Source organism: Dendronephthya gigantea, unplaced genomic scaffold (genome assembly GCF_004324835.1).
Source record: "Dendronephthya gigantea isolate DGI-Jeju-01 unplaced genomic scaffold, DenGig_1.0 000039F, whole genome shotgun sequence".
Lineage (NCBI taxonomy): Eukaryota > Metazoa > Cnidaria > Anthozoa > Malacalcyonacea > Nephtheidae > Dendronephthya > Dendronephthya gigantea.
The window spans coordinates 1616525-1629002 of NW_021163049.1; the positions used below are offsets into that span (position 1 = coordinate 1616525).

The following is a 12478-nucleotide window of genomic DNA, read 5'->3' on the forward strand; positions in this document are numbered from 1 at the left end:
GTTATCACCTACATACAGACAGAATACACTTGATTCATTTTATAGTTTATACTGGTCAGCTCCTATTAATTAATGTAAGCAATACTTGCAAAAGACAATTTCAACCAAACTGATTTATAGGACAGACAATGACCATTATTTTACAACCTATTCCTATAAAATGCCATTGTCCATTGAGATCCTTTTAGAGAAGTAGTAATATTAAACACACCTCTGCACCCCACACCTGCTATTTTTTCAACCACTCAAAAAGAAATACGAGGTATATATGACTTTGTTCTTGACAAATCCCACAAATGTGTTAAGTTATGGTATAATTTGCTGATCTGTTTAAGAAATTTGCACCTGAAAGGTGTCTACGACTGTGTTTTACATCTATTCATCTCTGTCGCACTCCAAAACGTTGTCGAAAATACTTATTTTGTTTCTGATTGAGTTTATTTGAATGTAAAACAGGCCCCCAATGTTCTTGAATGTGTGCTTTCATTTTTAGTCCTCTACCTCGCTATAACAAGACAAAAACATTGGAAAATATAACATTTTCCCTATAGTTCACTCCTCAAGGTGGTCACAGTAAGATGGCGGTCGTACGCCACTTGGCTTCAATTTCTGTATCTATGATTCAACGGTATCAACGGTCTCACTTTTGTAGCAAAATCTTTTATCCACTGCGAGTAGTAAGTGAAGAGCCCTACCACTTGTTTATGTGCTTTCTGATCTCTGGGGACAGGTAATTCTCACACCTGGGCTCAACACCTTTCAGGATCAGGTTTTATTTCTCTATTGTTAACCACGCTGCCAAGAATACTAATGGTTGTGGTTGAGAATATGCACTTTACTTGATTCAATGTCAAATTTTGTCTCTTTGCGGCATGTAGGGAACTTTCAAGATTTCTGTCATAACGAGTGTGATCATGACCACAAATTGTGATGTTGTTGAGGTAAGCAAAGGTATCTTCTAAAGATTCATCTGAGATAAAGTTGTCCATTGTTCTTTGGAATCCTGCAGCACAATTAGTCACTTTAAATGGCACTCTTCTCTTCTTCTCTAATTGGAACTATACATCTAGCTGAGTGAATCAATTTATTGTTTGTGAGTAATCAATCACCAGTCTCTTTCTATGCCTCTCCTTCTGAGTCACAACGACTTGAGCTCTCCACAGTTAATAACTAGGCTCTATGATACCTTCCTCCAAACATTTTTGCACTTCAGTTGTAATGAACTCTATTTTCACAGCTATATCTCCTAGATTTAGTAGTCACTCGTTTGCAATCAGCTGTCAGGTATTGAAATAGGAATGGGGTTTCCGCATTCAAAGCTGTCAAGCCACATACTTTCAAGGGTTGGGCAGCCCCACCATCCCAGCTAGCACACAACATTATCCCTTCCAACTGTAGCGAAAGTATTTGAACAGGAAGTCCACCAACAACTGTATAATTTCCTAGAAGAAAGTCAAATTCTCCATCCAAGCCAACCCAGATTTAGAACAAGGAAATCGACACAGACAGCTCTCTTATCAGTTGTGGATAAGTGGTTGGAAGGCATGAACAGCCAAATATCAGTTATTGTATTCTTAGACTTAGCTAAGGCATTTGACACCATTAGCCATGCTAACTTACTAAGAAAATTACGCGCAATAGGAGTTTCTGACTTGGCTCTTCAGTGGTTCTCCTCATATTTAGAAAATCACGAACAACTAACAACCTATAATGGAGTGATGTCCCAAAAACACCAAATTTCGTATGGAGTCCCACAAGGATCAGCTCTGAGTCCGTTGTTATTCCTTATATATGTTAACAACCTACCTGATTGTGTAAAGAACTGCGAAATTAATATGCTCGCAGGCGATACGGCTCTGTTTTTTACCGGTCGTAGTGAATCGGAAATTGAACTAAAACTCAATTCTGACCTAATCTTGATCTCGGACTATTTAGAAGCGACCAAATTCGTGATAAATACGACCAAAACCGAGTTTATGGTGCTTAGAACCCATCAAAAAGTAGTCAACGTCCGACCGTTACAGATTTATTTCGGTTGTTATTTAGTTAAACACGTCGAAATGACCAAATCTTTGGGAGTAACGCTGGATTCTCATCTATCATGGACACCGCATATAGATAATCTCTGCAAAAAGATTTCTTCCCGAGTTGGTGTTTTGAGGCTACAAAAAAAGGCTACAAAATGCTACAAAAAGGCTACAAAATCGGGCGGCAAGAATTATTCAAAGAAAGAGCAACTCAGCTTGAATGTGGGAGATCAAATTTACGTATTTGTCAGGGCAAATGTTCATTCTTAACATATCAAATGTCCCAGTGTCACACAACTCATCTCATCATCGTCATGAACATTCTTACAATGCAGGAAATAAGTATAGTTAAAAACACATACATATATAATCCACGCCAAGTTCTTTTGGTTATTAGGAACCTACACCTACACCTACAATACTCTGTAGGATTCCTATATTGTTGAACATGATTCGCTTCAAAGTAAATTTGGAGTTGCAACACAGGTAATAATATAGGCAAAAATGTTCTCTGTGTTCACCATACTTACCCTTGACAGGCATATTCAAACCTAAGAATGTAAATTTTGTGTGCCTAGGCCTTTGGACCCTAGGAGGCGGTTCAAATGGATGTACACTGCATCTAAGAATTATATGCAAAATCGTTTTTCCACTGCATTTCATTTGGTTTTTAAAAGAGGATTATAAAATTTCGTATATATTATGAAAACACTGTAACATGTCCACAACTGAAGCTTCTGGCTGATCTGATCAGTGGTAAACAAACAGCGGCCATTTATGCTTTAAATAGGGATCTTGGGCGTCCATTTTTATATGCATATTACACTTATACTGCTATTTAGCAAATTGATACTATGGAAAAATTTATAAAATGGGACAGTATTGTCTTTCTAGGTAATTTTAATCAATATATTCTCACACACATTTGATAAATAATAAATCATATAATTATATACCTAAAATAGAAGATTAATATCACTCATTAATGTTTAATGTATCATTCAAGATTTGATTTGACTAAAAGTAGCCCTCGATCCATCAATGAATTATTTCTAGGAGAGGACAAGGAAAGGTAGGTGCAAATTCGCTTGATAAAAGTATGAATTTTCTTTCAAACTGAATTTTAAATGGCTAGGTCATCAGATAGGCTTACTCAATTTAAAGTCTTATTGAAGGGTTCCATTAATGTTATTTAACTTGTTTCTTGTTAGTATTATTCAAATGTAAAAGCGGAAAATTACTTCCACTGTTACTATTTGAAGCTAGCTAATTTGAAGCCAACTTGGCTTTGTATATTTGAAATATTCTCAGTCAGTCGTGAGGGTCAGCTATGGCTATTTAAATATTTAATAGGTTAATAGTCTTGAATTAACTGAATGTATAAATATTCATGACACTTTGCTAAAGAAAAATTGTCACCTGAACTAAGCTTATACTACAGTATATATTTATAAATTGACATGATTCAAGAAGCTGCTTTGTTCCAGTATTAGTGTGTTACCTGTTAATTAGAACATGGATGTATATTTTAACAGGGGAAAGAATATCTTATAAAATGGGATGGATATAGACGGGCAGCATGTACATGGGAACCACAGGAACATATCCCTCAGCACCTAATAAGGTATATACACTTTTGAGAATATTTTACATATAAATATGAGATGATATTTAAAATAAACGTTTACATTACAGGTCTCTTTATGATAGCCCTAAGCCAAGCAGCACAAGAGTGGAAGAGGCTGTGGTGAAGTTCTTGTGTTGCTTAAAGAAAAAGCTGAAGTCCAAGTCACTGGATCCAATATGTAATGTTGACATGGACCATGATGTTTTTCGGTTTTTGTTTAACGGAAAAGGACGTCCTGCAAGCTTGGCAGCTGCAATTCTTCTGGATAAACATGATTTTGATAAGATGCCTATGCTGGATGGATCATGGTAAGGCGCCGTCTGTAGCAAGCATTTCAAAACCGCACATTTTAAGAGAATTGTGCTTGGAGAAAAAATTTGTTTTGAAAATGTCACAAGCCAAAAACTCCTTGGACTGGTCATTGATAGCCACTTGTCCTGGAAAGCTCATATAGACCAACTGGCCTCACAATTGAGCAGAATCATTGCTCTATTTCGCAGGATAAATGTCTATCTACCTCATCACTCAAGACTTCTTTTCTACAAAATCTACCTCCAATTGAGAATCGACTACTGCTGTACCATTTGGGGAAACTCACCACATATCTCTAGAATATATAAACTGCAAAAACTTATCCTTAGATTAATTTATAACCAGTCTAAAATATCTCCATCTAAACCTCTTTTTATCCAGTCTAAAATATTACCAATCAAGTATAGAGTGTTGTTTAAAACAGCAGTATTTGTTCATAAAGCTTTGAATAAACTTAGTCCAGAATATCTCAGTAACATGTTTACACCATTGGCAGCTGTATCACAACGAACTACGAGAAATTCAACCAACATGAACCTCTGGATTCCAAATTTCAAGCTAGCATGTACCAGAAGTGGGCTGCGGTACAATGGGTCAGCTGTCTACAACATGTTGCCAAGGAAAGTCAAGATGGCCAGCACAATCAGATGTTTCAAGCATGAAACATTTAACTTTTTCTTCGAAATGTTTGTCAATAGTAATTCGTAATTTTTCCTGTATGTATTTTTGTGGTGTAAAAGCATGTTGTATACATAATATGTCATATGTTTGTAATCGTCCTCTATATAGAAGGCCCAGTGGAAGATTAGCATAGGCTAAACTGGTGTGCATGTACTATATGTATGTACTATATACCTTCTTTAAATAAAGTTTATTATTATTATTATTATCATGGTTGTATTGTTTAAAGAAGAATGGGGAAGGAAGTAAAGTTGACTTTCCCATCAGAGCTAAAGCAATTGTAAGAAAATCAACTTCACATTATACTCTAGATGAAAACAATGCTCTTGTACAAGCCCCCTCATTTATACAAGAGATTGTTTCATTCTATATTACAATGAATCCTTGTAGTGTAGACAGTTTAATTGAACACTGATCTGTACACAGCCCTAGCAATTTTAAAAACAATCCCATTCATGCATAAATAATTTACTGAGTGGAGATGGAAGTGCATATAAAAATTTTTATTAGCAAAAGCAATTGATGTCATTAATTTGAGGGCATTATTGATAGCAATTGCCATTGAGAATTGCATGGGCTTTATACAGTGGTTACTATAGTGAGCAAATGCATGTCAGTTTCCACTTAAGCAGGGATGCTTTCTTCTCTCTTCAAAGATACCGGTGGTCCAATATTCATCATTTTGTTAAACATATTTGTTTGGTACCCTTTCATAATGTTTAAGACAGTCAAGTCGTTTCAATGCCAGAAGAGTGTCTTTACATCCATCATGTTTATTTGATTTGTTGTGATAAATGGAGCGAACAACATCATTAGTTTTCTCAACTCCTTGACCATTGAATATTTTAATGCCGGAGTATTGTAAAAATCTTGGTACGTGATATACAAGTAAATGTATATAAGGAGTTATGTTTGCTTTGCCATACCCTTCTTCTTTATCTTTAAGTGATAAGAATAATTTGACCCATTCGGTTGCCTAAGAATATTGAAATATATATTTATTGCATTTTCAATTCTATCTTTATAAATATACGACACTGAATCTGTAGAAATCAAACTATCTAAAACTGTGGTCCATTTTGAATCCTCGCATTCAATCATGGATCGTTTCGACACAAACTGTACATATTGTAAATCTGTAGGGTTCAACTGCATGGATAAACATACCTGACCAAAAAAAGAATCCTTTTGTTCCTGTGTAGGTGTCCAGTCAGAAATAATATTGTACACATTTCAAAGTCCTTAATTAAAAATTCTAAATTAGTTACTAAAACATTGACAATCAGGCAGAGGTGAAGGTCTTGAAGGTAATGAAAACTAGCCATATTTTGTACTTAGTTTCCTGTCCCAGTTGTTTAAACCAAATTTACATACCTGCCAAATTTGTTGTACGATTTCACATATTTCTGGTTTCAGAAATTGATCAAATTTGGAAGGCAAATTCCTGAGTAATTTTTTCTTCTTATCGCCAACCAGGCTTGTCCACTCATATTTGCTTGTTCTTTTCCCATTGCCATCCAAACTTTCCCAAACACTGAATGTGACACCACAAGAATTTATCATTTTCACAGTATTTTTTAAGTGTAATCCTTTTGGCTCATTGGCTTTCTTGGACTTGTCTTCACACAAATCTCGCCTAATTGCAGTTAACAGTATATTCCTTTCAAGGATATCTAAAAGCAAAGTTATTTAATAGGGTATAAGATTTGAAAGATTTAGATATTTTCTAGAGTATGTTGGTCCTACTTGACTCCCGATGAACTTTCTTTAAAAGAGGTTGCACGAAGGGTGTCTTACATTTTGCATTACGCTTTAGAATGGAACATCGGCTTCTTTTAGGAACATTACACATACCAACTGCTTCGAAAACCTGTTTGGAGATCTGTAGAGGATTACGGTGGACTTCAAGTTTAAGTGAACTGAGTACCCGACCAGACACACCTGACTTTTCCTGAATCTTCCCCTTGTCTGCTCTTCCATTGCAGGATTGTGGATTTGTCGCATACTTTTTGATTGTACCATGGTCGTGTTGAAGCATTTTGGCGATTTGAAGGGTGGGTTGCTTCTGCTGTAGTGCTTGAATAATTTTGGTCGTTTCAACTTGCGTCAATGCCCCTCCGCGGCCCATCTTGCATATAAAAATGGACAGCCAAGATCCCTATTTAAAGCATAAATGGCCGCTGTTTGTTTACCATTGCTCAGATCAAGCTACAGTGTCTTCATAATATATACAAAATTTCATAATCCTCTTTTAAAAACCAAATGAAATGTAGCGGAAAAACTATTTTGCATACAATTCTTGGACGCAGTGTATGGCTTGGGTTGTGTGTGTGTTCCTTTCTCCTTTTAAACCACCTCCTAGGGTCCCAAGGCCTAGGCACTCCTAATGAGTGAGCTGGTGAGGGAAAGGAACAAATGTACATTCTTAGGCCCTGTTCATATGAGCCGGGCTGACTCGCCAGAGGCGGGATCCCGCTTCCTAAGTTGTTTCTATATGTTTTTGAAATTTGATTCACATGGAAAGCGGGCCAGCCCGCTTTGGCGAGATCTCGCTTGAGCGAGGCGAGATCTTGGCAATAACGGGCTCATATGAACGCACTAGGCGGGCCAGCCCGGTAAACCGGGCTGAAAATCTTTTAGGGAGCATGCACATTTTGCCCAGTGATTTTGCCACGCTGACTTGTCAATTTCAAAATGGCGGACAAAGCAAAAAGAAAAAATTTCCGGTGGTCAAAAGAAATGGTAGAGAACCTAATTAATTGTTTATCATCGTATAAAAGCATTATGGAATATCGAAGTTTGGACTTCGACGCTGATAAGCCATCGCAGTATAAGCATTTGAGGAAGGAAATGGCCAAGATATACGCTGAGGAAGACGAGGCTTTGTTCGGACCTGTTTCACTTGATAATTCAACAATGGCGATTGAAAATATTGAGGACTTGAGCGAAGAGGAAAGAGCACAAATGAAGAGAAGAGAATCTCGTGAAAAGGAACTCACTACTAAAGGATATAACCGCGTAGTGGAGAAAGTGAAGGAGATCAGACAGAACTTCTCCAAAGCGGTTGTTGCGGGTTCTAGAAGTGGTTGCGGAAAATAGTTTTTGAGTCCTACGACAAATTGATTACCATATGGGGTAGCTCAGCTAACACTGAGCCACTCCCGTTCGGAGTAAGCTCAGACATACTGAATAATGAAGGTGATGATGATGAGATAAGTCTTTCAGAGGATGAAGATCTCATTTTGGGAAGTAATAATGCACAGAAGAGAAAGTCCATTGAGAATGCTGTGCCCAAACTTGTGGACAATAAACGTAAGCATCTGGAAAAAAGCTTGTCAGCAGCAGAACGGGACAGAATTCTCATTAATGAGGCCAAAGAGGATAAAGCAGATCGCCACAATTTTGCAGAAGTGATGAAAGAGTCTAACCAGTGCCTATTGAAATTTATGGAGGGTATGACCAAATCAATGAGTGATATAGGTGCTGGAATAAGTCGTTCGATGGAAATGATTGCCCAAGCATCATCAAGCCGTACACATCAGTTACTCCCAGTGCACCCAATACACCAGAATATTTCTAACCAAGGTATGCAACATAACTATACATCACCAATGCAATACCCAATCTATCAGGATTATCAGCCATACACTGCTACAAATTCTATTGGAGTGGCACCAGTGACTGGTACCCAGAATCCCAACAATGAAAAACAGTATATAAACCTAAATTGATATTATGACATTGTTTCTTCCACCTGCTTTCAGTTAATGTAGGGACTGTTTTCCAAACTGCAAAAAGTTATTAAATGTTGATATTTTACAGATTTGTAAAAGTTTATATTGTTAGTCACTGTCAATGATAGCTTATTATTATAGTTAAATTGTTGCAAATGCTGTGTCAGACACTCTGAGAAGTTACAGGGTACTGTTTTTAGTTTACAAATTTTAAAAATTATTTCTTCTGTGGCTTTCTTGGTTATAAATAGAGGTGTAGTTGTCACTCCCTTTGTGTCTGCCACTGTGTCAATATTGAAACAACAATTTAACTTGTTACCAAAAGATTGTAAAATAATGTTGTGTTAAGAGTTAGGGTTTAAAGGTTTGATAAAGGTTTTTTAAAGACTTGATAAAACATTCAGTACTAAAGATATTAAGGTTATTGCTGATTCTTAGTTGTTTTAAAGAGTTAATTTACATTAAAGTATAATAGAACACAAGACTGGTCCATCATATTCTATTTGAGTTATGTATCCTTAGTGTGTTAAATTGTCTTGGAGACAAGTGCGGATGTAAGAGGTTAAAATCCTTCGAATACTGTCCCCTTCATCGGTGTTGGCAGAGTAAATTGTATCAGGTAAATTCCTATGCTCTTCTTCATTTGCTCTTATCAATTCAACTTGCATTTGCACTTGTTCTTGGTCAACATCTGTTTTATGCTGCTCACAGAAATTGTGCAATACAAAGCAAGTATAAATAACTACTGGCAATATATGCAATGATAAATCCATTTTTCTAGTCAGGATTGACCATCATGCCTTGAGACATCCAAATGCACATTCAATTGGATTTTTCGCTGACCTAAGCATCTGATTAAACACAACCTGTTCATTTGATTTACAGCTTTCATATTCTTTTAAACAAAATGGTGTTAACGGGTAAGCAGGATCACCAATCAGGTAATTGGGCACAAGGCTACAACCAGGAACAACAGACTGGAAGATTCCAGGCAGGCTGTTACTTTGTAGCTTCATGTTAATAGAGGAATTCGCAAAAACTTTAGCGTCGTGCACACTCCCTGGCCAAAGACATTCAACGTCCAAGAAAAGACCTTTGTAATCACACACAGCTTGAACGTTAAGTGAATAAAACTGCTTGTAGCAAAAATAATCGTGTGAATTTTTTATCGGTCGTTTGATTGGTACATGTGTACCATCGATACAGCCCATTGCTTGTATCATACCAAATTTTGCTTCAAATTCTGACACTTTTACTTTCATCTCATCATGGTTCCGTGGTAAGTGAATGTATTTAGGCCCTAGGTGTTTTGAAATTGCCTCACACACTTCAGCAATGATAACCGATGTAGTATTTATCGCAATACCAAATGTATTAGCCGTCATTCCGAGAGAGCCAGTATCCTTAAGATAATACAAAGTCAATGCAAGTTTTTTTTCAGTTGACAATGCTCGGTAATTAGGCGACGAAGGATTCGGTGCGATGTGTGGACATAATTCTTCTGTTAGATCCATAAAGTTCCGTTTTGAGAGACGAAAATTCTTCTTCCACGTTTCCTCTGGTGCTACACCACCAATCATATTCCGCCACCATTCTTCTGTTCTGCCAGGTTGAACCCAAAATCGTCGTTTTTTTCTGAACAATTGTTTTCGCCTAGCGTATTTCAACTTTCGGTAAAAAACCGATCGCTTTCTCCACAAATATGCCATCATGGCATCATTTCGCCATTTGATATGCATTTTGCAAACCATTAGAACACCATGCATTTGAAAAATTAAAGAAAAAAGTCCTCCCAAAACTGCTGTAAGCGATGCAAGCAACATTTTTACAATTGTGTAAAAAGCAATTTGTATTTCCCGCCATATCGCGCGTCAGCGAATGACGTAACGCTACCGGGCCAGCCCGCCTCATGTGAATCAAAAAATAAACTAGCCCGGCCCGGCAAAGCGGGCCAGCCCGGCTCATATGAACAGGGCCTTAGGTTTGAATATGCCCTTCAAGGGTAAGTATGGTAAACATGGAGAACATTTTTCCTATATTATTACCTGTGTTGCAACTCCAAATTTACTTTGGAGCGAATCATGTTCAACATATATTAACCCATTAAGTCGCATTGCGCCCCCATGCGCCCTGGAATTAGCAAGTGGGTAAGTGGCATTGCGCCCTCATGCGCCCTGAGCGACGCTGTATCTCTATTGGTCAAATACGAGAAACATACATTGTTTGTTGCCTAGCAACTTATACCCCGAATCCGCTCTTTCAAATGAGACCTCGTGCAAGCTTGTACAAGTAATACTGTCCGAGTGTTTTAAACCGTGCTCTTACAAAAAAAATTGAAATATGGCTGAAGCCCTTCGCATGTTCGATAGTAGCAAAGAAGAAGATTTCAAGGGCTTTTTGATCGACGAAACGGTTGAAGAGAAACAGCCAATCGTAGCGGGAACATCAGCAATTACGTGGCGAGAAATAGCGGGTGATTCAGACAAAGAAGAAGATTTTTTCGGTTTTTCGGACATTGAAGTAGAAGAGATTGAAAGCAAGAGCGATAGAGAGAGTGATAGTGAGATAAGTAGCGACGATTTTATTGATATTTTTGAATGGAAAGATAATTTAAGTAGTGTAAATGTTGAAGACTTCACTGCCGACTTTGGTCCTTGTCATGGGTTGGGTCAAGATGCTACCCCTAAAGACTTTTTCAACTTGTTTTTCGGCAATGAATTTCTTGACCATGTTGTGCATGCTACTATTTCCTATGCTCGTTCAAAAAGTGACCAAAATTTTTCGACCGACCGCGATGAGATGTCTGCATTTTTTGGATTGAACCTTTTAATAGGCATCAACCGCCTACCCAGAATCAGTCTCTACTGGGATTCAGATATATTTTTGGGAAATCCTGGCTTCAAAACTACAATCCCTTTGAGACGGTTTTGGATTTTGAAAAAATATTTTCACATTTCGGACCCGCGGTAAGAAAACGCAACCGATAAACTTACAAAAATTTGGCCCCGGATTTCAAAGCTTGAAAACGCTTTTCAAAATGCTTATGTACCAGGAAAAAATATTTCGATTGACGAAGGTTTGGTGAAATTCAATGGTCGTTTATCTTATAAGCAATATATGCCTAAAAAGCCAAACAAATTCGGTATTAAAGTTTGGATGTTAGCCGATTCGGATACCTACTACATGCGGCGTTTTCAAGTTTACTTAGGTAAACAACAAAATGACAATGAAAATGATGCAGAAAAGGCGCATGGTCTCGGTATCAAATTCGTTGATTTTCTGGGAAAACCCTACTTTAATGATTACCAACATTTCTATTTCGATAATTATTTTTCTTCTATCTCCTTGCTTCAGCATTTGTTGGAAAACAAAACTTACGCATGCTCGACTTTGCGCCACAAAGGAAGAACTTTCTGTCGATTTCAAAAACATAAAACTCAAGCGAGGTGAAATTAGAACTAGGCAAAATGATAATTCGGTTTGTTTGGTTTCGCAAGATAAGCGCTTAGTTACGATTCTTTCGACCAATGTCGATCCCGAGCCCAAGTTTTCGGCCCTTTGGATGAGCGCACTGGAAAAACAAAAGCCGTGCCAGAAGAAGAACACAAAAAACCCGCCGTCATAAGTATATGAATGGTGTGGACATAAACGACCAATATAGGAGCTACTACCCTGTTGGATCTCCATCGAAAAAATGGTGAAAGTATTTGACTTGGTTTTTCGTTAATATTTCAATCGTAAAGGCGTATATTCTCCAAAATTTGCAGACTGATCAATGCAATCGGTTGAAACACTTAGAGTTTCGGCCTAGCAAGGCAACTTATTTCGACCTATAAGGGCTACAAGAGAATTTCTAGCGGTCCGACTAGCCGTAAAATAGAAACTCCCGTGGGTCAAAATGTCAAAGGCCATAGTTTAGTGAAGTCTTCAGAGAGAAAACGAGCGTGTGTGATGTGTGCGAAAGTTTGAAGAAAGCGCTGCATCGGGTAGAACTTTTGAGAGCGTTTATAAATGTGCTCAATGTAATGTAAACCTTTGTAGATTAAGAGCTTGTTTTAATGAATGGCATGAATAAATTTAGTCTAATCTATAGACAA

General features: G+C 37.5%; 1 pseudogene; it reads left to right on the plus strand.

Moving 5' to 3' along the window:
* The first annotated feature begins 10721 nt into the window (after nt 1–10721).
* Nucleotides 10722–11815, plus strand: LOC114526578 (annotated as a pseudogene).
* The last annotated feature ends 663 nt before the right edge of the window (nt 11816–12478 follow it).